At 52.7% G+C, this 27,919-nt stretch overlaps 1 long non-coding RNA gene across 1 annotated transcript; it reads left to right on the plus strand.

Annotated features, from left to right (window-relative positions):
• Positions 1-1,861: 1,861 nt before the first annotated feature.
• LOC139589394 (uncharacterized) lies at positions 1,862-27,347 on the plus strand. The gene is made up of 3 exons (XR_011679009.1): positions 1,862-1,983; positions 6,107-6,200; positions 27,012-27,347. It is a non-coding gene; the product is annotated as an uncharacterized lncRNA (long non-coding RNA).
• Positions 27,348-27,919: the final 572 nt, after the last annotated feature.

The following is a 27,919-nucleotide window of genomic DNA, read 5'->3' on the forward strand; positions in this document are numbered from 1 at the left end:
CCATGTGTTGCAAACGGCCTTTCTCTCCAGAAAGCTTGCTTTTGACCTTGGTGGAAGGTCTTCTGTGCCTGTGTCCAGTGGAGAGATGGTCCATCCATTGCTGTCTTCAATCTCTTGCCTGTTGGAGCCTGAGTGGAAGGAGGTGAATATCAAACCCTGTACTCAGCTGGAGGAGAAGCATCAAGGCCCAAAGCTGCTGCATTTGCAGCTCATACCTAGAGGGATGCTGTGCAAGGTGCCCTGGCTGCTCCTCCCCTGGAACTGGGGCTGCTCTTCATTCGCCATCTCAGGGGTACCGGAGTTGGGTGAGCTCACCCAGGCTGTGCTAGGCAGCTGCACCCCCTGACCTGGGACAGGCTGGTGGGGACTGGACAGAGGAGACAGCTCTGTTCCCATCAGGGCTGTCACCATGGGAACTTTAGGGACCGAGGCCATTTACGGCTGGTTGTAAACCCTGACTCTGACAGCAAAGCCTTTCTTCCCCTTTTCCTCTGGACTTGGCCCTGAGTGTCTCAGAGAAAGCAGGCTCAAATTCTACCTCCGGCTGGCTCTGCACACACATCCCCTGGCACCGAGCGCTGGCCCGCTGCGTGGGAGCTGCCCGAGCTCAGAGAAGTGTCCTGGCTGTCTCTCCCAGGGAAAGTGGAGCAGACGCCTGAGGTTGCTGAGCATCACAGGTCTGACAGCTCTGAGGACACCTGCGGATTCGCAGGGGGAGAGAACTGGTGGGTTAGCAGTGCCATTGCCCCTTGGAGGAGCTCTCAGATCAATTTGTGAGGCAAATGATCTCTGCTAAAGTCTAGCTCCCCTCTGCAGATTCCCAGCTTTGAGGCTGGAAAGGCTCATCTTTCAGCTTGGCCAAAACTGAAAGTGCTGTGGTGAAAAGATGGAGAAACAGCTGGCAGGAGCTGCCCTGTGGAGGAGAAGTTGAGGGCAGAAGGACTTCGGCAGCAAAATCTCATCTGTCCTCCTTCTGATGCCAAATGCTCTGTGAAAGCCACTTGGGTTGTGCAGTTCCTGAGCACTACCCCAGTTTGGATGCCTGCCCAGCCTTCCTCAGAGAGAGGGGTTAAAACACAGACCTGGTACTGATGCTGCTCTGTCTCGTGGGAGCTACAGTCCAGGTAGCTCATGACTATCTTGTCCTTTTGCAGGCTCAGCACCCTAGCTGGAGCACTCATCCCTCTGTGTGCCACAATGCCCTGCTAACAAAATGTGGTGGCATGGCCATGGTGCTGAATGGGCGTCTTCATGGCAGGGGAGTGTCTGGCAGGGCAGGACCTGGGGACCAGGAGCAGCCCTTGTTCTTCACAGGGAAGGCCTGGGGGAGGGAGGGCATTTTGCCAGACTGCCCAGCTTTCAGGAGTTCAGGTTTGTGTTGAAAGGTAAAACTCCCTGCGGAATACACAACCTGCTATTACAGCAGAATAAAAAATTCAATACTCAACACTTAGTTATAATTTGAACTTGATGATCCTTGTGGGTCCCTTATGAATCAAGATATTCTAATACAAAGAGAAAGCTCCAAGAGATACTCTGCAGCCACTCCATACAGAAAGCCTTTCATGGGAGAGCTCCCCACCAATGCTCTCTTTCCCAATGGCCCTCACATGCATGAATTTTCCTCATAATTTTCCCCACAGCTTGAGGTCCAGCTCTGCCTATCAGGCCTGCCAGAACCTGTGACCCCATGTCCTGGCAAAGTGATGCACTTGGAATGACATGGACCACTGCTTTCTTCATTCTTCTGCTTCAAGCGCCCTGATTTCTGTGGCGGATGAGTCACTGGCTGGCACCTAGGCTGGGAAGATGGATGAGCCACCCCCATGCTGCTGACACAGCCTGAATACAGACTTCCTGCTCTTACCTAGGTATGAGATCAGGAAGAGGAGATGTGCTTCCTAAGAAAAAGTGACTGGATTTGTTCTGGGCTTCCTGTGGGATTCTGGGAGAAAAATGAAAAGGCTTTGCTGCTTTATGAGGGTAAGCACTGGTTGGTTTTTGTTTGTTTGTTTGTTTGTTTGTTTGTTTTGGTTTGGTTTTTTTATATGTGTTGCTTTTGCATTTCTTTATTTTTAAGAAAGTGGTAGGAAAATTTTCCTCCTTAAGGGAAAAACAAAGCAAAAGCAGAGACTGGTAGTGTTGACTGCTCATCCATGGAGAACAGTGGTTCCAGGAAAGGCTAAAGTCTGTTTGCCCTGGTTCCTACAGCTAATGAAGTATGACTGTGAAGGGGGCTCCTAATGCTAGAGCAAAGCAAGGCTCACAAGCTTCAAATGTTTTCTTGGGTGATCTCCAAACCTTCTGCCCTTCTTTGGGCTACAGCTGAGGTTGGAGACCTCAGAGCTGCAAAGACTTCAGTGCAGCTGCTTCCAAGCAAAACCAGAGCCATCACAATGAAAATAAATAAATAAATAAACAAATAGTGCTATTCTGAGCCTCAGACACATTGGAGTGTTTCATTTGCACCACAGTGTGCAGGATGTGTCCCTCCCTGTTTGGGAGCAGTGCCCTGATTTCAAGTCTATTACTTTCTGGTGAATTCCCTCCTCTGTCTTCCAAGAGGGGAGCCTGCACACCTCTCATAGACTCTTAGCTCACTCTTAAAGGGCTCTGTTGGTTTCCACTAGCAGGGCATCATGGTGCAGGACTGATTCACCCCCTACCAGCACGAGCACTCACAGTGTATTTCCATGACATGCAGCTACCCCTCCATACCTCCTGTTAAAAGAAACCTTTTTGCAGATGTGGTCTTGCCCTGACACCTCCAAAGTCAGCTCTTATGGTCCCTGCACACCTTTTGGCTGTCACCTCTGCCTGCAATGCTGTCCAACACCTCTTGGTTTAAATAAGTGTTTGCCTCATTTACTGCTGGAAATACTCAGCAGCTGGCTATCCCCTCCTCCTGCCCCTCTCCTTATTTCTTCTTGGGGTATCTCAGCTCTTTCCAGGGCTGCAGCCTTGCAGGATCCTCTGCATCATCGTCCTATCATCGTCCTATCATCATCGCTCTCAGCTGCATTTCTTCATGCTGAGCCCTCATGGAGGTTCACCTTCCTTTTCCCTCCTAGATTCAGTCCAGTTTCCCTTCAGTCAAATTCCCATCCCAAATCCTCCCTCCTCATAGCAGTTCCTGGGTTTGTCTCTTGGTCCCATCAGCACCTTTCCCCAAATGCCGGTGCATGCACTGCTCATTCTGTCTGAGCCAGGATGGGGCCAGGTGGGAGGTGGCAGGAGCTGCCTCGTCTCAGGGATGGACCTGACTTGTGATTTGGATTGCAGTGATCCATAGCTTTGCTTCTCTGGAAATCCTGCTCAGCCCCTGGCTGGAGCTCATGCTGAAAGGGGAAAAGTTTCAGGGAATTGGGCCGGTGAACTCTATAAGGCTGCCTTAAGGGAGCACATGTGAAACGGAACATTTCAAAGGCTTGGCTAAGTTTGGTGGCAGCAAAGGGTGCATCTGGACTAAACCAAAGGCCTTCCCTGCTTCTCCTTTTGCCAAACTTCAAGTCTGCATGCCAAAAACATGCAGCTTGAAGAGCTCTTCAAAGAAAAGGTCATCAGATTTCTCTGTAACAAAAGCAAGAGAAACCAAAGCATTTCCCCTTACAATGTTCTTGGAAGTAGATGAATCATTTTGGCTGAAATTATATATTTTATAACTCTATTTGCTTAGATACTTCAGCATTAGGCAGCTAACCAGCAAGATGAAGTTCAACCCAAACATTTTAGCATGGCCTAGTTAAAACCAGCTGAATAACAGCACTTGGCATGGGAAGAGTGACTGCAGGTCCACAGCACTGGGAAGGAGCAGACTTACCTGCAATGCCTGTCCCTTGTGTCATTGCTTTCAAAGATCTGCTGGAATGGTGAACATGTTTGGTCAGGGTGAAGGAAACTTAAACTTTCATCCTTTTGTGCCTTTGTTTTCTTTCTCCTTCAAGCCGGAATTACAGTGCCCCATCTGTGAGTGGTATACCCTGGTTTGGAGATGGCACTTGGAGTGGAGATAGTATGATTTCTTAGGCACAGTAGAGTTGGTCAGCTTATACCAGTGCTTTCCAGCTACCTCAAACTTGCACCTCATGGCAGCTCTGAATAGTGGTGTATCCTGCAACACATTCTGCATCAGCAGGAGACTGTGTGATCCTTACCCCAGGGCGAGGAGGGGAGGGAAGAGCAGAGCCAGGCATCACAGACCAGCATGTGCTGTGAAGTGCAGATGAGCAAGAGGAAATGGCTGTAGATGGGGGCTCTGGGGACAGGCAGGGCTGGATGAGGCTGTACCACCACTCAGGGCATTACAGTATCCTCTCCCATTTTCCTGCAGGGGGATGACATGGTGCTTTACCAGCTTCTCTTCTGGTGGTCTGTGCTGCATCTGTGTTCTGTCAAACTGGGGAGTCAACATCCCAAACAGAAGTGATGCTGTCAAGGACTGGGAGGAACTCATACTGCAAGGAGACCAGCACTGGGATGTTCAGCTGGGCCACAGCAAATGGCAGAGGGCTGCACTGCAGCAGTGGAGGAGTTGCAGAGGATGGCAGAAGCCTTAGGCCCTTGTTTAGCTGCTGAAACGCTGTGCACTGAGAGGTGGGTGCAGATGTTGCATCAGTTCAGGGCCCTGTTCCCTCCTCTCTCTCCTGCACCACTGCTGTGCCCTGGCACACTGCTGTCACAGAAGACAAGGAAGGCAAGAAGCTGACCCTGCAGTGGGTGCAGACAGGGCTAGGAAGCCCTTTGCAAAGGTGCTGTGTGTCCTCAGAGGTGCTGGTTTTGCTCTGCTGACAGCTTCCCATGAGCATTCTTTTTCCTCTCTGGGAGACTAAATAGCCTCCGAGCAAGGAGAATCTGGCAGTCATCCCGGGCCCTGCTGTGTCACTGGGGTGTTTGGGGAGGGGAGAGAATAACCCAAGAGGTGGAGAGCAGGAACTCATGGTGCAGCTGTGATTTCCACAACAGCCTCCTTACTGTCCACCTCTGCCATGGGAAGGGCTCTCCACATCTCCTGGGTGCTCAGTGAGGAGCAAGCCACAATTTCCTTTCTGCCCATCTGCTGAGTCTGTGCCATCTCTCTCCCATTTAAGTATTTCTTGCCACTGGTGATATGGACACTTTTGACAAATGAAGAAGAAAGGAGGGACATGTCAGGGTTTGGACAAGGGAATAAATATTTAGACTCAGATCCACAGAAGATGATGTGGTGCTTTGCATCTGGCTGCCCCCACGATGGGATGAGCAGCCTCCGAGGTCAGGAGAGTTCGTCCATCCTTTGCTTGGGTGGCTTGTGGGTGCTCAGCACGGCTCCAGCGTTGTGCTATCTCCTGCCAGCCTTGGTCACCTACTGGTGTTCCTCAGTTTGAAGCTGATGGAGGCCAGGGATGTGAGTCACTGGCCTGCCCTGGCCTTCTTCCACGGGCTCCATTTGGTGCTGCTTTGTGTGTGTGAGAGCGTGCTCCCCTCTCCCAGCTGTGCGTGCCTGCCTGCCAGCACGCTGCTGATCCAAGCTGCAGCTGTGCTGGTTTTCTCCTCTCCTCTAGCTCTGAGAGTCTTGTTCATGGATTAGGGGGAAAGAAGGAGGAGGAAGAAGGGGGGGGGGGGGGGGGGAAGAGAAAATAATGAAAAATAAATTAATGAACCAACACAGGGAGAGATACCCAGTAGAAGTGGGTGTTCTGCCCATGGGCAGCATGGTGTGGCATCATCCCCACTGTGCCTTCACCACCAGCAAGCAGAAGATGTTGCCTCCCTACACCTTCCTGGAAGATGAGCTGAAGTCCCTGTTGGAAGTCCCTGTGCTTTGCTGGGGGACTGCTAGCTCCTATGGGCACCATAGGAGTTGATTCCCAGGAAAAACCAAGCTCATGGCTTTGTGCTCAGTTACGCTGGGGCTGCTTCCAAGCTCTGTGTGTGGTGAGGGGGTCACCCATCCTGCAGGCAGAGGGACTGGACCTTCCTCAGTAAGGCACCATCAGCTCTTGCCCATGTAAATTTGATAAAGCACAGTGGTGAGTACAGAGCTGCACAGCCCCTGCAGCGGGAGCTGGCTGGCAGCTGCAGAGCTGGGACACACAGCCTCCCCACCTGACAGCCCTCTTCTTTGCAGAAGGTGCCCAGGAAGTCTCCAGCTGTGACAAATTGCAGGGGAACCATGAGACATCCCCATGGGGAGAGTCCCACATGTCAGGAGGTGTTTGGAGGTAAGTTCTGATCTTTGCAAAAGGTTGGGGAGGGTCTCGGGGTGGACTGCCCAGGATCCTGATTTCTGTGGTATCCTACAGACACCATAACTGCCAGAAGGTCTTGTGGGTCAGGAGGTGAACTGAGTGACATTTTGGAGAACTGCAGTGGCATCCTTCTCTCTCCAGTGGGGAGCTGGAGACTTGTGTGAGTCAGTCTGAAGCTTTCCTCTGCATATCACAGGAGGCTCGAAGGCTTTGCCAAATGATCTGTACCCCAGTGCACCCCACAAAAACCTGTGATGGGTCTTGGCACTGATCACATGGGGTCTTCTGAGGATGAGCAGGAGTGTGGGAAAAGTGATGGATCAGCCAAAATGGTATGGGTTGTGCTACACACTGTCTTGCTCCCCTGTGTTTTATGGTTGAGGAATTTGAAAAAGACTCCACAGCCATCAAAATATTGTTTCCCCTCCAGAGCCTTTTTTGTAGCAGACAGTTTCTAAAATGGGCCATTTGGATTTCCCATTACTTGGCCCTGTTAATCCTGTATTTTCCCAAGAAACAGCAATGGCCTAAAGGTTGATTGTGCTTTACCTGGCATGAATGCAGATCTGTGGATTACGAGGGTTCCCCCCCTGTGCAAATGAGATTAGGCAAGGCCCCAGTGACATGGGTCAAACTGGGACAGAGCAGTGGCTTCCCAGAGAGGGGATGGGAGGGCTATAACTTCCTTAGCAGCTGTGATCCTGCAGATATGAAGGGGAAGGCACTCAGGGGGTCTGGGCTGGTGTTTAGGCAGCCTGGAGCGGAACCAGGCTGACTTTACAGTTCACAGCTGAGGTGTTTGCTGCAGGCAGCAGAAGGTATTTTCCCAGCCTTTCTGGTGGTCCCTTTTCACAGCTGGAGAAACGCTTTGGATGTGTCTCCCCATGTCAAGCCCATGTGCTTGACATGGGGAAAGACATCTGTGGGCTGTGGAGGACAGCAGCTTGGACATGAGAGCAGTGAGGCTGCAGCAAACACCTCTTTGCTTTTCCCTCAGGTGCCCAGGGCAGAGGGGGAAGAGTTTCTTGTGCCCTGGTGCCCAGGCTGAGCCCCTGCCCTCAACCTGACCTTGCTCATCTTGCACACCATGGACTCTCCCTGGCTTGCAAAGCCCAGGTATGGCAGATCTCTGATCAGGGACTTTGCCTCCTGATCCAAGTGCATGAGCTGATGTGGTGCCACCCCTCAGCCCAAGGTTCTCCCTCCCCCAGTGAGGCTGGCACAAGGAGTGTGCCCCACTCTGGTGCTGGGGGTGGTCAGGGAGGGGTGGCTTTAGCAGCATGTCCAGCTGTGCTGTGGGACAGGGTGAGGAGCATGGACCTTGTGGCACCAGCCCAGAAACAAGTCTGTGGATGAAGAAGGGGTAGCTGTGGCGTTGGTGGTGATGGTGGAAGTAAGGAAGGAGTAGCTGGAGGGAAGGGACTCCCCCATCCTCTGAGGTGCTCAGTGCCTCACAGAATAAGCTCTCGAAATTCCAGGGGGACTTCAGTTGTCCTCAGGTGCTGCATCCTGTGCCATCATGCTGCAAGCAGCATCCGGGTGTGCCTCAGATAGGGACCTTGGGCAGGAGCATCCTTCCCCCTCTCCTGCCCCAGCAGGAATGGCTGCCGGCTGGGATGCAGGATGGGGGCAGCAGTTGCCAGAGGCGGCTGGGCTGGGCTGGGCGGGAGGCCCAGGGAGGGGACAGGGCACAGCTGCCGTGGCAGGCTGGCAGCGCTCTGGTGGGTGCCGAGGCCAGAGGGGCAGTCACGACAAGGGAGCGGGGGGACATTGTAGCCTCCGTCCCGCCCACCACACTGCTCAGCGGGACGCAGCGGGCTTGGGAAATTTGTCCTCATCTCCCCCGTCTCTGTTTTGGGCGGTGGGAAAATGCACACGGTAGCACAGGGGAAGGGGGGGGGTCAGAGCCGGCACCCCAGCCCGAGCAGCAGGACAGGATAAGGATGCAGGATAAGGATGCAGGATAAGGATGCAGGATAAGGAGCCGGTGTCCCGCAGCGCCTGGCGCTGGGAGCGGGAGCCCCGGGCGGCATTCCCGAGCGGAACAGCGCTGGAGCGGCGTGGCCGCACCCCATGCTGGGCAGCGGGGACCCCGGGAGCCCCGGCCCGGTGTCCCTGAGCACAGCCACGCCGGCACGGCCCCGCCACCGCCATGGTCCCGCGTGGGTGTGGGAGGCACCTTCCTCCCGGCTGCAGCTCCGCCGGCAGCCCCTCCTCCCCACCTGGGAAACAGGCTCCCTTCTCTTCCCCGCCGCTGTGCGGACACCCGGCTCTGCACGTAGCAAATGGAGGCGATTTCCTCCTTAGCGGCACCACATGGAAAGTATTGAGCCGTCTGTGGTTTAGGTTTTTTTTTTTTTTTTTCCTTTTTTCCCTTCTCTCGTTCTCTTCTCTTTTCTTTCTTTTCTTTTCTTTTCTTTTTTTTTTTCTTTTTTTCTTTTTTTTTTTTTTTCCCTTCCCTTGCCTGACACGCTCTCCATGTGCTGCTGGTTGTGGTATTAGATCTCCCAGTCTCCTCTGATTGCTCATGTACATCTGCTCCAGGTCACCGTGCACAGCGCTGAATGTCAGGAAGTGACTGAATCCCGCCGTGAGCCCAGCTGCGGGCTGACCTGGCAGAGGGAGCCAGAAAGGGAGCTGGGGCAGTGGTAGGGGTGTTGAGAAGCAGGTGGGAAAGAAGAAGGTTTTGGGGAGCCATGGCGGGGCTCAGATCTCTTGTGCTGCTTCTCTCCAGTGGTTGGACCTCCGGGGTCCCCTGGTGTCTTGCACTCTAGTCTGGGTGGGGTCTTGGGGATTGGTTTGTTCACAGAGGGAACACAGGGGGACTTATTCTTTTGCTTTTTCAATGGGTTTTTATTTCCCACCAGGTTATTATTTCAATGGGTTATTATTTCAAGGAGGGTGAAACCACCAGAGGGACCCTGGAGAAGAGCTCTTTGCTCATCCTGCTCAGGACTTGGGGCTGGCCAGAAATACGCTGTGTTTTGATTGTGTGAGATGCCTGCCAGCCAGTGGGACCGGGATGGCCAAGGAAGCCTTGTACTGACTGGGAGTGAGTCTCTCTAATAACTAAAGCTTATCACAGTCTGCCCTGGCAGGGAAAACAAAGTGCTAGGGACCTGGAAAGGAGAGATGTAGGCCTGGAACTGAGGGTAGCGACCAGCATCAGTATGTATGTACTGCATTATGAGGATTTCTGCTGTCACCATTGTTCCCACTGACTACGGGCTCGTGATCCCGTGACTGGCTGCAGCACCAGGGAAGGGAGAGCTGAGGCTGCCACAGCACCAGCCATGCTGCCCACCAGTCAAGGCAGCACAGGGCAGGAACTGTACAGGACAGCATTGGTGGCAGAGCCCAAGGGCTGTTCGTGTGAGGGATGACTTTTCTCTAGGAAAGGACGGCAGCTGGGCAGGTACAGAACATACATAGACACCTCTGAGCTAGCAATGCTGATAGTTAGTCACCACAAGGACATGGTCCAGGCTCCATGCTGGGGGTAAATGACTCATATTGAAGTCTGTGGGACAGAGCTTTGTTGCTCTTGGCACTCAAGCCAACTGGATTTAATGCTAGATTGGGTTCCTCCTTCAGGACTGATAGAGAGTCCTTTGCAGCATGCTATGACATTTGCAAGGACAGCACATATGCTCTCTGGGACAAACATCCTCTGAGCCCAAGAGCCATCCTCCCCATCAGTACCCTGCTGTGTGTTTGGGGGAGATGCCAAAGCAGTCAAGAAATTTGCAGTAAATTCTTACAGGGAATTTTTGCACTGGGCAGCTCACCAGCTTGCTGCAATCCCTGGGCTTGTCTCTGTGCCTCATACTGCACACCATCAGGACTTGTCTCTGTGCCTTGCACTGCACACCATCAGGGCTGCCTGCTGTGGCTGTGCTGAGTACACACAGATGTCCCTGGAGGGCAAGGGATGTGTGGTGGGCAGGGTGCTTTAGAACATGTAGTCAAGCTGAGTACCTGGGCTGCTGCTATATTTTATTAGCCAGCGTGTCAAGGAGCTCCCCCATTTCTGTTCACCTGAGCTGGGCGGTTGGAGCAAATCCCTTCCCCTAGGGGATGCTGCTGCAGAAGCCCCTGGTACATGAGGGCCAGAGCAGTGTTTCAGGAGAGGAGGAGGTGGTGGCCCTTTTCTCCACTTTCCTGGCTGGTGTTTGTCCCCTACACCATTCCCTTCCTCTAAGTCAGAGGCACCTGACTCTTGTTTGAATCCCTTTCCTGCTGCTGCTCCAAGAGCTCATGCATACAGGAATTGCTGTGCCTGTGCAGACCTTGCACCATGACATCCCTTGGAGCACACTTTCTGTCCTCCCACAAGCTTCCTTCTCTGAGCTGGTTACAAACTTTCTCTCTTCCTTGGATAATTTTATATCTAAGCCTGGTCTTTTGTCCCCCCAAATTTTCACGCTGTCCAAGTTCTCCTTGAGATCCGAGCCCTCTTTTTCTGCAAGCTGCAGTCCCAGTGTGGCCAAGTGCTTGCAGAAGTTTGTAGGGCATGCAGAGCACGAGGGCTTTCAGAAAGTTGTGGAGCTCTTTAGGCATTGGGGACATACTACATTCTCATTTTGGTACTGACCTAGCCTCTTGGTGGGGTGCTAGGAGGGTGAACACAGGTGCTATCTGCTGAACAAGCTCACAAGCTTGTCTGCATCTTCCTTAAAAGCCGAAGGGATTTTGCTCTTGAAGCATATAGGGGATCTTTGGGCAGTGGTACAGGGTTTTCTTTGTTGCCAGCCCCTCAGTAACATCCCTGGCCGGATCAGCCTTCGACTGGCTGATGCAAACACCACTGATAGACCCAGCTCTTGGTGGCCAATGGTGGAGGAGCAGACTGTGGGGTGACAGCAGATGCAGCCCATCAGGAGCCAAGGGAGGGCCCAGGAGATGGGGCTGCCTGGGGGAGGATCCCTGCAGTGCGGCAGGACTGGGTTCTCTCAGCCCTCACCAACTCCATTTTTGGAGGAGCACAGTCCTGTTCGTTCGGGCAGCCAGTTCTGCTGTGAGCTCAGGGATGTACTGAAGTGGGACTAAAGGCTTTGGAAGGAGAAGCCTTCCCTCAGTGTGGCCCTGGCAGTCACAGCAGAGCAAACATGTCCCTGTTTCCATGCGCCCCTGTGCCTCAGGATGCAGCTGCAGGCCTTTCCCAATGCCTGACACATAATGCCACACCTTGGTCTTTGAGGTCTCTCCTTGCTTTACTCTTCCTCTGAGAAGGGCTGATCTGGGCCCTCTCTCCCCCACATCAGCTACCAAGACCCCGCTGTCACCCAGGCCCTCCGCAAATACCATTCCTCTTATGGAAGCTGTGCAGCACAGCCCCAGCAGAGCAGCATCCCCCAGTTCTTCTCTCTGGCCCCCTTAGCCAGTGACTGGCACCCCAGATGGTCCCCTGCAGGGAGCTGGCACCAGCTAGGAGCAAGGCCCCAGCTAGGAGCAAGGCCCACGGGAGCAGGTGAAAGGCACACGTGGGCTGCTGCTGCTGCCGCCACCCTCCTGCCTGGCTGGCCCCACAGCTCTGCCCTGCCTGCCAGGCTCAGGAGGGAGCAGCCAGGCTGTGGAGATGGGAGCATGCTGCCTGGGATTCCTAGGCAAGCCTTAGCCAGAGCTCTGCTCCTGTGCATGCAGCCTGGCACTGAGACGGGAAGCGAGCCTCCCCGAGAGGCAGGGAGAAATGAGAGGTGGTGATAAATGAGCCCGGGTAATTAATTCACACTCCTGATACATGTTTGCTCTCCCAAATGTGTGTGTTGGCATGATCCTGGACAGGGCTTGGCCTGGCATCCTGCAGCATCCCTCTTTATCCGGGTTACTCCATGAAACCTGTTAATTGTATCTATCTCGAGCCCTGAACTCAGGATGGTGATGTCACATCGAACGCTAGCACTCATAAAGCGGATCTGAGGAGGGCACTGAGCTCAACTCCGAGGCTGTGAGGAGGAATAAGAGACCTCCCAGACTGTGATTTCATCCCAGGCTCTTTGCAAACATCCCCCTCACCCAGATGGGGCAGGCGGGGTCCGCAGAAGGTGGTCAGATCAGCGTATAGCAGGCTACACAGGTAAGGTTTCCTGCTCTGATGATCTCTGCTGAAGGATGTCCCAGCCCTGCCTGCAGCAGCTGGGAAAAAGTGGCCACCTGAAGCTTGGAAATGTTACATCTGCAGTGGTTTGAAATTGGGAGCAAGTAATCTCTGTAAAATCCTTATCTGGAAATCAGGCAGTGAGGCTCATCCCAAAATATAAATGCTGCCAGAGCTTTGTGTGTAGCATGGACACGAGGGTATTGCATAGGATGTTGTTCTTGGGGGAGGTGTCTGCCCTGCTCCAGGAGTGTCCCAGGGCTTCCTGCCTGTCCTGCACAGGCGCTGCAGACAGCTCATTAATTTCCATTCCACAGCCCAATCTCTTCTTCCTCTGAAACAATTACTTAAAAGTTTCTTTGCAGCCCTCCAGGCGTCCCACCCTCTTGTTGGCTTCCATTTCCATAGCTCTCTCCAGCTTGTCTCCACAGGACTTTGCCACCAGCCTCCCTACAGAGGAGCTTCATAGCTGGGGCCCAGAATGGGGATGTATGGAAAGACCAGAGGGTTTTTTTCATACCTTGTAGAGCAGACCTATACCTTCAGACAAAAATGAGAGAAGCCCCTAAAAGGAGCATGGGAGAAAATTCAGGCAGTGCCTTGTTCCCAGGGGAAAACAGGTCTGTTCTTAGGGCAGCATCCTAGAGACCCTCCTGGGGCTGCTTTTGGACGTGGGGCTTCAAAGCAACAAGCCAGGTCAGCAAGCACATCTTGCTTCTCTTCTGGAGTGATGATCTCATGGTAGGTAATAATTATTACTCATTATAGGTAATAATAAAAGGCTTTATTTGCCTTTGGTATCCTGGGGGCCGTACCTTGTGTACCACTGGGGCCATACCTTGTGTCTGGAGTGCAGGAGCTGATTTTTGACCAAATACTCCTTCTGCAAGCCGAGCCCCTGGGGTGCTGCTGGGTCCTGCTGAGACACAAAACTGTAAAAGATGGCTCCTTCCAAGAATGTACTTCTCCCAGAGTAGGCAGCCAAGCAACAGCCCTGGCACCAGCCCCCAGGGATATGGGGAAGACCAGGAAATTCAGTGAGGCAGGTTCACAGCTGGGATAAAGCAAGTGGCTGATCTTGGTCTGTGCTCCCCAGCAGCACAGTGGAAAAAGAGATCTGGAGAAGATTTGTGGGAAGCTTTTCCTGGACACAAGCAGGTGAGAAGTGAAGGAGCAGGCAGGAGCTTGTTGGGAAAGCAGGCCAGCAGGCAGGACTGATCGCCTGGCAGGGCTGGCAGAATGGAGGCAGGACCTACTCCCTCCAAGACCTTAAGAAAGTAGGGAGGGACCATGAAGTTGTTGGAAGTGGAGGTGCTGTGTGTGATGGGTGGGAAGGACGACTGGTGTCCAGCAAAGCTATAACCACTCACTATCATGAGATGTCCCACAGGACATCTGTCTCTGTCCTAGAAACTCATAAATCACCTCTGAGCTTGAATCACTGCAGCAGCACAGCAATTTTCTGCGCAGCTTAGTCTCTTCCCTACCTAAAGGTGGGCCGGTCCCTTCCCCCAGCTCTCCTTGCTACACTCACCGAAGGCAAACCCAGCCCTTTAATTCCAGTCACAAATTCTGGGAATGATTAGTGGGCTGTCATCACTCAGGCCCACCGGATATTGGGCACGGGGCGTTTCCGTGCCCTGTAATTGCTGGTGTGCAGGGCTGCCTGGCTCTGGGCGGGCAGGGCAGAAGGCACTGAGGGCTGGGGGCAGGGTTTCCCTCCGCCTGCCTCGCTCACGGCTCGCCTGGGAAAACTGCTGGACCAAGAACAGGGCAAAGAATAAATTCATTCATGGCTAAAGGTAAGGGGACAAGGCAGAAAGGGTCCCCAAAGACTTGGGCCTGTCCTGTCTAGGAAAAGAAATGAAAAACAGCGTGGCTGGGACAGGGGGGCAACGCTGGGGCAGCCCCTTCACTGATGCGCAGAGCTGCACTTTGTGAAACTGCTGCTGCATCCCTCAAGGGGCCTGGGAACTCAGTGGCCCACTCATCCAGGGTGCCCAGAGGCAGCTGCCAGCCCCAGCTTGATGGAGAGGATGCTGCCCAGCATCACCCGCAGCCACTCGGCAGCCTTTGTTCCCTGCTCTGCCTGCCCCGTTCCCAGGGCGCTCTCTGGCTCCTGGGAGCTGCCCGTTTGCCAGCTGCCTAGCGAGAGCTGCTATCTGCCCTGTGTGAATGTCTCGCATCCATCCAGCAGACTCCCAGCCTTCCACTGAAACGTCCCATTGTGCAGCTGGCTGGACTACGTGAGCCTGGCTACGTGGAGCTTTGAAGTTAACTCTTCCTTTTGAGTCAACAGAGCTGTGTGGTGTAATTGTAAAATCTCCCTTCGTTGGCTAACCTCCTGATGTTAACAAAAGCTCCCTGCTATGTAAACAGGCCAGATGCTGCAGGATGCTGTCTGCAGGCTCACGTACACTCCTCGTGCCACAGGAGGTGCTGGACTTGCACCTGCAGCTCCCTGAAGCAGGCAGAGAGGTTGGAGCCACGTGCCCCACAGATGGGGCAGAGTCACTGGTTCTCTCATCCTTTTGTCAGTGACCTCAGATGTGTCTCCCTTCCTTTCAGATTACTTGGCCCTGCAGAAATCCTGGCTGGAATGGTTTTAAATGTGGTAGTAATTATCTTAAGAAGAAGGGGTGAGGTTCCAGATGATTTGGGAATAAAAGGAGTAAAGGAAATGGAGTCACAGGACTTCAGAACTTTCAGGCTGCCTTCAGCAACAGCAAGAGCCCTGAAACAGATACTTTCTTTGTAAGGCTGACCAAGAGAGCAAGGTGAGAAGTAAGAGTCAACATGGGTTTGGCAGCAGCCTAATGTCCTTTTACAACAGGGTTGGAGGAGATGAGCAAGATGCCTCTAATGCTGAGACCTGCTTGCATGATCAACATGGTTGTTGGTTTCAAGGATGTGTATTACATTCCACAGAATCACAGAATGTTAAGGGGTTGAAATGGCTTAAAGCTGATCTAGTCCCAACACCCCCTGCTATGGGCAGGGGCAGCTCCCACTAGACCAGGTTGCTCAAGGCCTTACCCAACCTGGCTTTGGACACTGTCAGGGGTGGGGGATCCACAGCCTCCCTGGGCAACCTGTTCCAGTGTCTCACCACTCTCACAGTAAAGAATTTCTTCCTAATATCTAACCTAAATTCCATCTCTTTCAGTTTGTAGCCATTAATTATTGTCCTATCTCTACAGTTCCTGAAGAAGAGTCCCTGTTCAGGTTTCCTTGTAGGCCGCCTTCAAATACTGGAAGGTTCCTATAAGGTCTCCACACAGCCTTCTCTTCCCCAAGCTGAACAGCCCCAGGTTCCTCTGCCTGTCTTTGTTGGGAAGGTGCTCTGGTCCTCTTATCAACTTTATGGCTTGCATCTGGACTTGCTCCAACTGGTCCATGTTCTTCCTTGTGCTGGGACCCCAGAGCTGGCTGCAGCACTTCAGGTGGGCAGAGTAGCAGGGTGGAATCCCCTCCCTTGCCCTGCTGGCCACTCTGCATTTGATGCAGCCCAGGATCCCATTTGCCTTCTGGGCTGTGAATGCCCATGGCTGACTTATGTTGAGTTTTTTGCTGACATTGATTTCCAGGCACTTTGGAGCTCAGGATGGGAGTTCAGACAGGGTGTGACACTGGTGAAATGGATATAAACAGGATGCAATTCTGCAATAAGGGCAAATGCAAGCCACACACTGCAGGATAATTTGCTGTATGTGTATACAAAGGGGCAACAAGGCCTTCAGAAAGGGACATGGATATCATTGAGGTAATGGGTGTCATTACTGTGAGTGACTTGATGACACACAGATGTGAAGAAAAACAAAGGTTGCTGCTAGGCTATATAAACAAAAGTGCCACAAGCATCAGGCATGCTACAATCATTCCACTTTTTGAAGTATTAGGAAAGCCTCATACTTTCTGAATATATTCAGCTTAGGCAATATAGTTCAAGAAAAGCTTACACCTATCAGAGTCCATGAAAGATGATCAGCAGCCTAGTAACCATGACCTATGAGTGAAGTTTCAAAGAACTTAATTTGTTTAGTCTGCTTATGAGAGGAGGAAAGGGAAAACGTGACAACCTTCAGATTCGTAAAAAATGTCTAAAAAAGAAACCAAACAAGTTGTTCTCTATCTTCAGGAGGTTAGACTAGGTTAGACATCCAGAAAAACTTTTCAGCTCCTTAAGGGCTCCTGTTCTCTTAAGACAGAGTTCTTTGTGGAGACTGCACAGTCCCAGAATGTGTCAGGTTGGAGGGGACCACAGTGGGTCACCTGGCCCAACATCTCTGCTTTAGCAGGGTCATCCTAGAGCACAGGGCACAGGATTGTGTCCAGACAGCTCTTCAATATCTCCAGGGAGGAAGACTCCACAACCTCTCTGTTGTGGCAATCTGTTTCAGAGCTGGGTCACTCACACAGTAAAGAAGTTTTTCCTCATGTTCAGGTGGAACTTCCTGTTGCATCTTGTCCTGTTGCTTGACACCACCAAGCAGAGCCTGGAAATACCATCTGGGCACCTCCCTTCAGATACTCACAGACATCGATGAGGTCCTCTCTCAGTTGTCTTTCCTTGAGACTGAGCAGGCCCAGCTCTCCAGCCTTTCTTTGTAAGAAAGATGCTCCAATCCCTTAATAATCTTTTTTACCCTCCACTGAATCTACTCCAGGAGCTCCATGTCTCTCTTGTCCTGAGGAGCCCAGAACTGGACACAGCACTCCAGATGTGCCTCACCAGGGCTGGGCAGAGGGGCAGGATCACCTCCCCTGACCTGCTGGCACTGCTCTTCTTGATTCACCCCAGGTTTCCATTGGCCTTCTTGGCCACAAGGACACACTGCTGGCTCATGGACAGTTTGTTGTCCACCAGGATCCCCAGGTCCTTCTCCACAGAGCTGCTCCTCAGCACGTTGGCCCCCAGCCTGTACTGGTGCCTGGGGTTATTTCTCCCCAGGTGCAGGACCCTGCATTAGCCCAGGCTGAATTTCAGACAGTTCCCCTCTGCCCATCTCTCCAAGCTGTCCAGGTCCTTCTCAAGGGCTGCACAGCCCTCTGGGGTATTAGCCACTCTTCCCAGCTTTGTGTTGTCAGTGAACTTGCTGAGGAGGCATCTGCTCCTTCATCCAAGTCACTGATGAACTTGTGAAACAATACTGGGCCCAGTATTGAACCTTGGGGACACCACTGGTGACAGGCTTCCAAGCAGATGTGCCAACTCCAACAACGCAGTCTCCTTCTTGAGAAATTCGCAAAACCAAGATGCTACAAATACTCATCAGGGCTGCTTGGATAGTGGTATCTGTCCTTGGCAAGAGATACAGCTAGATGATGTCTCAGGTACCCTGTTTTAGATCCTGCTCCATTACATGGTAAAACACACCTAGTCTTTGAGGGTGACAAGGGCATAACAGTGATTCTCCCCACACTGCCGTGTTTTCTAGACACCACACTATATTCTGTGTTTCAAGAAGTGGATAGCCTTGCAGGATACAAGGCACAACACCAGGAAGCCTAAATGAAGCTTAACCTGCCATTCAGACAGACCTCCCCTTGAGCTGTCAGAGGACAGCAGGCTGCTATCCCTTCCTCATGGGAAATGCAGTGGTTTAGTTGCACTGTGGAGGCTCCTAAATTTGCAATCAAGCAGAAAGGCTTATTCCATCATTCCTGTGTACAAGAATCAGATGGGAAGACTTCTTGAACAGGTCCCTCATTTGGTGCTGGGTAGATAACAAGAGAAGATCTAGAGAGGAGGTGGAGGAAGCCCACTCTGTGGTGACTGAAGTTAAACCACTAATGCAAGGTAAGCTGCAAATGTGGAGTAAACAACAGTCTTTGAATGAGGTTTTGTGACAGCAGGAGAAGGGGGGCTCTTCACTAGAGTCTCCACTGGACCTCACAGCAGCCCTTTGGGAGGAGAGCACAATGAAGCTGCTGAGTCCTCTGGGGATTCAGTCCCACAGGAGTCCTTCAGAGCCATGCCAGACTTCTGCAAAAGGCTGTCCAGAGCAGACCTGAGCTACCTTCCTTTTCACACAGACTGGTTGCCATTGTCTGCATGGGGAATCCTCTTCTGTCTGTGCTGGTTCAGCCTGGTGCTGAAGTGCACAAACCGCTCCTTCAAACTCAAATTCTCTGTAAATGCTGGCTCAAGCAGTGGGTGCCTCTGCTAGAGGGTGAGCATGTTCACAGAGGCTGGTGGACTCTGCATGGAAAAACTAGACCCTAAAACTGGCTGACACAGAAAGGCCAGCCCACCACACATTAGTGTAATGGAGGCACATTTGCAGTGATAGAGCTGACTGTTGTCTGGATTACAGCTCTGAGATGAGAGAGGCCACTGTGGTGTAAACATCTGTCAAGAGCAGATGAGGTCTGCAGCAGAGACATTCCCCACAGGTTTATATGATTTTCAAGGACCTGAGGGCAATGATCTGTTTTCTGCTTCTCAGTGATTTCACAGAAAAGTGATCTCATGACCCATTAATAAATAATTCCTCCAAACTCATTGGCTGAATCACACTTGTGTAGCATGCAGGATGAAATAAAGGGGAATAGCTTCCTCCAAGATGTTATATTGCAGCTCAAGAGTATTTGATAAGGCCATCCTGCAGAGATTACAAAATCCCCTGTGCTTGGAAGGGAGGACAAGGGGCTCACAGTGCATAGTACAAATTAGATCTTGGAAAGTACCTTCTCTGGATGTCCTGCTTAGCCAAGATGAAACTTCCCCAGCAGCTGGTTAAATTCTGCTGGGTGAAGAGATACACATCCATTCAACCCCCAGAAGCTACGACTGGCCCTCCAGACATTCCTGGCTTTCATTGGAAACCAAGTAGATTGTGTCTACACTGTTGATTTCTACCAGCCAGCACAGCTTTTCTGCTTGAGGGCACGAAGCAGGGAAACGGCCACACCAGCTAAACATCTCATAACATCTCATTTTTGTATCTGGCAAATTTGTTTCAAGGGGCTGACCTTGGAGGAGTACCACAACTTCCTCCCCTCCCTGTCTGACTGTGGTGCTCAGGAGACTGAGTCATCCATTTTTCATGTGGAGCTCCCCATCATTCCAAGAAAAAGGCCGTGCTTCCGGCATCCCTTGGCATGTGGGTTTCCATTCATCTGTGGATGTCCAGGCAACCTGCCATCCCCACGACAAAATGGCTGCTGCTTAGTTCTTCTGCTATTAGTTCATCCCTTAGGATTTTGCTAAATTTCTCCAAGTCTTTTGGACAGTCTGAGTAGAGAGCACTCAGCGTCTGGAGGTTTTGCACTGTGTTCAAGTCAGAAAGGCTGCCTGTCCTTTTCCCTTGATTCTGCCAAGTCCTGCACAGGGCAGAACAGAATCAGATGTTTTTCTACTCCATATTTTCAGGCAGCAGAGGTGTATCTGTTCCCATGACTTGTCAGTGGGCTCTGTTAGCAGGAGTAAAAGGTTAGGGAACACAATATCCCCTCTTGGGGATAATATTAGGAGAATATTAGATGAATAAATACCCCAAGGCAGGCCAGCCAAATCAGGGCCTTCTGATTTGGAGAAGTCAACTGGAGCAGACTGGGTGGTCATCAAGTCATCCCCTTGCTCTGGGGAGCACATAACACATCACTTCATGGTGGGATCTGCTGGTGTTCTCCTTAGGGTGGACAAAACTCCCCTATTTCACAGAAGGTGGTAAACAAGCCCTGGACCTCATCTCTTGGCTCCAGGGCATACAGTTGCAAAGCTCCTCTGATCAGTGTGGGAGGAAGGCCTCCACCCTCCTTATGGCTGCCTGGTAATGATCCCCAGCTGTAAGCCTCTCCCTTCCATGCCTGGAAACCCAGGCTGGCCTCAAGGGTGGGGCACAGGCTGTTTAACCCATTCCCTGGACGGATGGATGGACGGATGGATGGATGGATGGATGGATGGATGGATGGATGGATGGATGGATGCTCCCCAGCTGCTGCTGATGCACTGGGAACCTCTCTCTGCTGGACTGGCTGGCTGGGTTGTCAGAAAGGTGCTGAAAGGCTGGGGATGCAGAGGTGTGTGGGTTCATGTGCCAGGGCGAATAATGATGGTTTTGCTTGCTCCCTGCTCAAATATGCCCCAGGGAGCAGCATCTTCCCTGACTGATGTCTCTGCAGGCACAGGAGGTGACTGGGAGGTGTGCTGCTTGGCAGGAGGATGGGTTCTCCCCAACACCTTCTTCACAGGGCTGTTCCCAGTGGCTCCTGGCAGCGGCGTGGGGCTGGGGGTGTCCATCTGGCAGACATGCAGGTCTGTGGGTTACTGCAGGGGGCTCTCTTCCTCCACAGCCTGGCATCCCGGCAGCACCTGGGACTTTGGCTCCAGTTCTTAGGCAGCTTTTGTCCCCTGGAGAAGGTCGGCAGCAAGGAGCCATCTCTGGCTGGCTCTTCTGTGCCGACGCAGGCGGGTGGCCAGTCGCTGGTGTGATGCCTACGTAGCACCGCACCACGGAGATGGGGCACAGGATTCCCGAGGAGACGGGGAGTGGAGAGGCGCTGGATGGTGAGAGGCTTTCTCTGCTCATCCAGCTAATAGACTAATTAGTGAGGAGCTCGAAACTTGGCTGTGTTTGTTGTCAAATGCAGGCCCCTTTCCAAGTGGTGTTAACAGCCTTCCCTTTTCACTCCGCGCACATTGTACAGCCAGGGCTTTTCTGCTGCTCGACAGAGGATTCTTCTTTTAGTAATGGATATAGGCTGAATAGCTGCTGCAGCTATAGGTGACACCAGGGTCAGGAGCGCGGGGTGGCAGGGAGGGGGCAGGGTCCTGGGGCTGGGAGAGCAGTGGGAGGCTGGGAGAGGGGATGGCGGGGGCACGGACCCAGCCGTGCGTATCCTGACATGCGGCTGGCCTGGGGCAGCCTGGGGCTGTGGGACACCGAGCCTGCCAGGGTACGTAGCCAGCTGAGCTTCCCAGGGACCTGTGGTGAAAGGAGGGATGTCTATAGGTGAGAGAGGAGTGAGCACGGGCAAAGGTGTGCTTCCAAGCTAGAGGTATTGCTCCTTGTATGGCTCCTTGTGCCATTTGCCCACTTCTAATTAAGATGCATTTAAATTGTTTGAAGGATTCCTTTGATAAACACTCCCCTTTCACACAAGAGACAAAAAGTTCACAGAGGCGAAAGGCTGCCGGCACTGGCAGGACGCTGGCAGCATGCGGGCGAGCTTCCCCGCCACCCTGCTGCCAATGCAAATCTCCCGGCGCAGCTGAGCCGGGACCGGGGGAGACCGGGAGGGTTTCCGCCAGGTTCCCACAAGCGCAGGAGCCAGGCTGTGCCTGCAATCACGTCTGCCCGCCGGCAGGGCCTTTGTAGGCGCCCGGCTAATGGGTATGCACTGCCGGCCGGAGCTCGGAGCTCACCACCCTTCCGTCCGGACACCTGGCATTTCAGCTCACGCCATGTCCCAAATGATGTGTGTGCGTCTGACTCTCCAAATTCAGCTCCTCCTTAGGAGTGCTGTCCCTTGGTTCTCCCTGAGACCGAAGTGCCTGGGGGATCCTGGGGTGTCCTGTCCCCCCGGGCCAGTGCTTTTTGCAGGGAAGGCAAGGGAGGCAGATGAGGGCTTTGCAGGAGTTTGTCTGCGACCCCAGCTGGAGGCAGGGGAGATGCCTGCACCCCTGGCTATCCCTCAGTGCTCCACAGTGCCTGAAACAGGGTGTAATTCACACCTTCACCACACACTCAAATACTGCAGCAGCCAAAGCAAGGTGAGCACCTGCCAGCCACCTGCAAATATTATCTGGGTGTCACGGCAAATATCAGGCACAGGGCCTGGAGCGTGCCCAGCCTCCCCCTGGGTCCATGAAGACTGCTTGTCCGCAGCAGGCCTGGCTGTCCCACAGACATTTGCACCCACATGGCACCACTGCTGCTGTTTTCTTTGGATTGAGGCCAACTGCTTATGGAAAGGCAGCTGAAGCAGCAGGGCCAGCAGGTAGCACCGAGCTGGGCTGGGGGGAGTGCCCTGCCAATGCAATGTCTCACTTCCCTGGCATGGCATGGCCTAAGTTGCCCAAAACCTCAGATGTAGGATGGTGGTTTGGCAGTCATGACTTCGTGACAAAAGCCATGGTTGAAAGAGTTTGACATATCCATACTCATTCATATGATGCTTGGAGCCAGAAAAGGCTTCTAAAAATGTCTCCTCCTGCTGCCAGAGATCCAGGAGAAATGAACTCCCTTTACTAGCAATGAGAGGAGCCAATATCAAACCAGGTTTTTGAGCCCTCTTGCACCCTTGCACTTACTGCCAGACTTTTGCCTCTGTAAAATCTCTTTGAAGGTCACGCAATGAGTACTCCATGCCAACCCAAATTTAGCCAGCACATGGCTGCCTGGGAGCTGGTGACAGTGTGTGGAGTGTGACTTGCCACCACATCATGCTGGCTGTGCTCATCTTGCCCAGTTGAGCCACTGACCCAGCTGCAACGTGGCCAGGGACACTTCTGAGATGGCTGTGCAGACTGCTGGGTGCTGAGCACTGGCTCTGACAAGCTCAGGATCTCTATTTGGGCTTCAGGGCCAAAGTTTTCCATGAGCATCAGCTTCTAGCTTGGAAAAGAAGTTTGGCAACAGGGTCAGGTTTCCAGCTGAGAAGAATGAATGATCTCACCACCAACTAGACTATTTCCAGAGTGACATTTCCCTAACAGAGTGCTCCAGTGCTAAGCTGCTCTGAAGCAGCACTGGTGGCACATGGCAGCGCCAGGCTGTTTCCCCGTGTGCCAGCTCAGCTTCATCATTTCCTTTGCTTATCCCCCCCATGTGTTAGGGATTTCAGTGCATACACCTGGCTGTATTTGCATTTCCAGCTTCTTTCTACATTTGCCTCTTCGGGTCTGGATGTCTCCACCAGTTCTCTGAATGCTGGTAATTCCCACTCATTCGTCTCCCTTCTAAGATCTGTTTTAAATTCTCTCATCTGTTAATTTGTTGCTCATTTGGGATCCAGGCCTAGAGGTTGGGCAGTCATGGAGGGAGTCTCTGGTCCAGATAATTCTCAGTTTAAACAACCCCTGTAATCCCCTTTGAACAACCTCTTCACTTCTGGTCCTTTCAGTTTATCCCTTAACTTGTCTTCTTTCTGCCCCTTCCCTTATCTGATCACACCACTTCCTACACTTTTCATACCTGCTTTTAACTCATTCCAGCTTCCCACCTGTTACTTCTTGGCCCCTCTTCTTCCCCTTCCACAGGGACCTGCTTGCTTCTGTGGTGGCAGAGAGGTTGCCACATCACCCCAGCCCTGTGCCCAGTGGTCTGGAATGAAGTCCAACACGATTATGTTGGACCTTGCCGTGCCTTGGCCAACAGGCCAAATGCCTTTCCACTAGAAGAACAGAACTGAACAGCCCACATTTGGAGAGCTCTCCAGAGCTAGTTTGGACCCAGGAGCTTGGGCCTTGTTTGCACATCTATCCATCTTAGCTGCTCTGCTTGGACTACCTGGATCAAAGGCTCACTCTTCCTCACTGCAAAGGCAGTTTGCAGGATGCAGTGAATGAAGGATGTGATTAGATCTGCCTCATTTGCCTCCATTGAAGGGAATGTGGTGGCAGCCCATTGCCCATCTAGCTTTTTCCAGTTTTATAGACACATAATTACTCATCTGCTTCAAGAAACCTGGGTTATTATTTGGCACCCCCTACTTTGCCGTGACGAGAAGCATGAATTATAAATCTGCTCTGTACGTGATGTGCCAGGTGGCAGTCAGGCATGCTTCAGGGCAGGGGTGAGGGGCAGGGGCAGAGCCAGGGCCTCAGGGCTGGGCCAGAAAGCCGCAGTGAGGACACAAAGTTGAAAATTGCTGCCTTCGCACAGCAGTTTTTACGTGTCAGGCCTGCTTATACACTTAATGCTCTTAAATGCTTTTGCTCTCTGATAGCCAGAGGCTGGATAGTAGCTTTCTACAGTGAGTGACTGGGAAATGAATAAAATATTTACAAGCACGATTGATGTGAGCTCAGAAACTGGTGTTCCTGCCTACCCATGGCATTTGCCTCTCCATGCCCACAGTCTTTTGTGTTTCCTCTGGCAAAGAGCCAGGGCTCTGTGACAATGCCCACTGGGCTGGTCTGCAAGTGACACCCAGCACAGGAGCTCACTTGCTGCCCAGGAGCATCCCAGTACCCTGAAAAGGCACCAGCTACCCCCAAGCCCATATGCTGCCCCTTCCCCTTGGGTTTGTCAGCTGCAGGGTGAATATCTCTCCCAGAGGATCTCAGCTGATGAAACCTGTCCCCTCTGAGGAGCAGTTGTTTGGGCTGGATATCCCAAAAGTGTGCAGATGGAGATGCAAATGGCAGAGAAGCACAGCTGACAGGCTCTGGCAGCAGAGTTGTGACCCACAGGAGCTGCTGCGGGCTCTATCCCTGCATAGCTACACTGTTGCCACCTCCCTGGAGAGCAAGAGTGCTACGTGCTCTCCAGGACGTAGGGACACCTTGGCTGTGGTGTTGGGATATTCTCAGTCGTGCCAGGGGTGGGTTTGACTAATCAAGTCACTACGTGCCTGTTGTCCAGTGTGTGATATTCCAGGGACTTTCCGACCCCAGCGGTGTCACCCACGTGTGTGGAACTGTTACTGACAGTTGCTGACTCATGGGTACAGCACACCAACAGTCTCCAAAATATCTGGAAACCTCATTTTCAGGAGATGAGGAAAAGAAGGAAACTAAGACTTAACTCCCAGTTGGCCTGTGACATAATGCACAGAGGTGCACATGAAGAAACCACATCTTCTGAAATGCTCCACTGTGTCAGTCCCCTTCCCTTCCCTTCCCTTCCCTTCCCTTCCCTTCCCTTCCCTTCCCTTCCCTTCCCTTCCCTTCCCTTCCCTTCCCTTCCCTTCCCTTCCCTTCCCTTCCCTTCCCTTCCCTTCCCTTCCCTTCCCTTCCCTTCCCTTCCCTTCCCTTCCCTTCCCTTCCCTTCCCTTCCCTTCCCATGAATATAGGGGAAATTGTGTGTGAGTGTGTAATATGAATGTTGGTGATTTGGGGAGGCATTTTTGAGTGAGGGGTAAAGTGTGAGTTCCTTTTGCTCCCGAATTGGTGGGTGAGAAGAGGGAGTAGGGCAGGACGGTCTCAAAGAGGAGTGCAGGAGGTGGCCAGGATGCAGGAGTTTGAGCGGAGAGAAGGAGCTTTGGTGCTCTGTGGGAGCTATTCCAGGCTGGGAACCGCTCTGAAACTGCTGACACAAGCAGCAGGGAGCAGCAGCAGCAGCGTGATCCCCAGCACGGCATCGCACACGGGCCAGCGGGAGGAGGCGTGTGGCCTTGGGACAGCGGAGGTCACAACTTCTCCCTCTCGGGTCAGAACTGGCAAGCCAGCCAGTGACACAGAGCCACACACCCCCCTGCCCGGCCGGTGACACAGAGCCACACACCCCCCTGCCCTCTTGGGAACTTGCGAGCACCTGGATGGCAGCGGCCGGGGATGAGTGCGGGGACACGGGGTCCTTGGGGCTGGCCGGGGACGAGCAGCCCCTGTCCCCCCCAGGTGCCGTGCTGTCCGCCAGGGCTGGGGCTGGTGCAGGGAGCCCCGGCCGAGGGCAGGGCGGCTGCCAGCCCAGCCTGGGCGCTGGCAGGGCCCCGCTGGCCGCAGCGCGCACGTTGCCGGCCGCACGTAGATGCCCGCAGCCCAGCGGGGCCTGGCAGGGCCGCGTGTCCCGGGCTCCCGGCCGCCCCTGCCGCGCTCCTTGTCTGCCTGCCAGCCAGTGCCCCATCGGCTTCCTCCCTCCCTCGCTCTGGCTTTCTTTTCGCTTCTTTTTTTCCCACTCGCCCTGTTGCATAAGGAGAGGCGGAGGGCGCAGAAATAGGCGATGCCAGCAGTGAATAGGAGGCAATAGGGGATGAGAGAAGGGTCGGGCATCACTGCTCGGTCTGTTTGGAAGGAGATGGGTGCTCATCCCACCGCCGCAATCGCTTCCAGAGAAGTCACTTCCTTCCCTCCTTCTGCTCTTTGTTCCACGCCACAAAGGAGGAGCGGACGGTGTCTGTGCCAGGCAGGGAGCATGTCCCCCATGGGGGGGCAGCGTGCTCCCAGCAGCTGCTGTGCCTACCGCTGTGTCTTTGTCCCGGCTCCCACTGCCCAAGGCAGGAGGGTTCTGCTGCCAGCTGGGGCTGGGACCCCTGGGCCTCTGCCAGCATGGACTAAGTCATTGCTTCCCTTCCTTCCCTGTGTCTCATCAGGGTCTTGCTGTGACACACAGGGCTGGGTGGCCTGGCCCGGATTTTGGACTAGGTGGCTGACCCATCAGGATATTGTACAAAACACAGTGGTGGCTGGTGATGAGGAGCTCTGTGACAGAAACACAGTCAGATGTTAGCCTAAATGCTGGGTCCATATGTTGTCAACTCAAATGATGGATGGAGGATTAAAAGGGACCCACCAGGACCCTTCTGGACATTAGTAGTGCGCAGGGGGTGCTTAAATTTGTGTTTGTTAGTGTCCCCTGTGATATCCTCTCCCTACTGTTCCTTCGAATTCCTGTCTCTTTTCCACCTTGCACCAAGTTCTTTTCCCCCAGCTTTTCCAGCCTGAGTTCTTTGCACTGATATCAGGGAAATCTACCCCTGTATTGTTATGGCCTCAGAAAGGCAAAGGTACTATGGCAGACTCTTGGCCATAGTACTGTGCAAAGGCCTCTGATGCGTTTTTCTCCGTCTCTCTTTTGTAGGTGACCCAGGGCAGAAGGCAACCAAGTGGACTCTGAGTCAAGGCTTGAGGGGGATCTTTGAGTTTTGCTTTCATTAACCTGTGAATCCTGCTTACAGGAACTGTGGCTGCCAGGCATCCCCAAACAGGTAATAATTAGCATTGACTCCATGATTCACAGAAGGCTGATCAATCTCTTTATTATATGATATCATTATTAAGAAACCCATTGCTTTTATAGACAGTTACGATACACCTGGACCTAATTGGTCCTTTAATTAAAACACCATCACCATTGTCTAATTAAGAAATCACCCTTTGGTAAAAAAATCTCCATAACACATTCCACACGTTCACAACAACAGGTGCAGCAGGTTAAGATAAGAATTATTTATCATTCTTTTCTCTGTTCTTCTCACAGCCTTTCCCAGAAAGGCCTGGGAAAGTTGCCTGTTGCTCTCTGTGGCCAGAGAGTTGCTGCCACAAGCAACAGCACAAGATACTCTTACTTTTTTCCTTTTATTTTTGCCTTCCATTTATTTCCTTTCCAGAAACTGTGTCCTCTTGAGTTCTCTGGCTGGGAACAGTGAACTCATCCATCAGTGAACTCATCCCTCATCCAGGCAGGCTCAGGTTCTCATGGTCCCTGCCCTAGACTTCCCAATCACCCTACTGCTCACAGTGAGTCTCCCCATTACTGGGAGAAAAGGTCAAGGGTATGATTTTCTTTTCTTTGCACCCTCTCATGGTGAATGTGTCTTTCTGACTGTACCCCATGGCATCACCTTCACTCACCACGGGAATGTCTGCTCACATCCAACATGCCCACAGATGTCAGGGGGCAACTTGCCTCAGTGAGACCTCATGCCAGCAATCCGTGTTGTGCCAGCAGCCCCAGTGCACCAGCAGAACACCCTCCATGAGCAGGAG

The sequence above is a fragment of the Agelaius tricolor genome, unplaced genomic scaffold, assembly GCF_023055355.1.
Source record: "Agelaius tricolor isolate 1412-34295 unplaced genomic scaffold, bAgeTri1.0.p SCAF_1, whole genome shotgun sequence".
Classification (NCBI taxonomy): Eukaryota; Metazoa; Chordata; class Aves; order Passeriformes; family Icteridae; genus Agelaius; species Agelaius tricolor.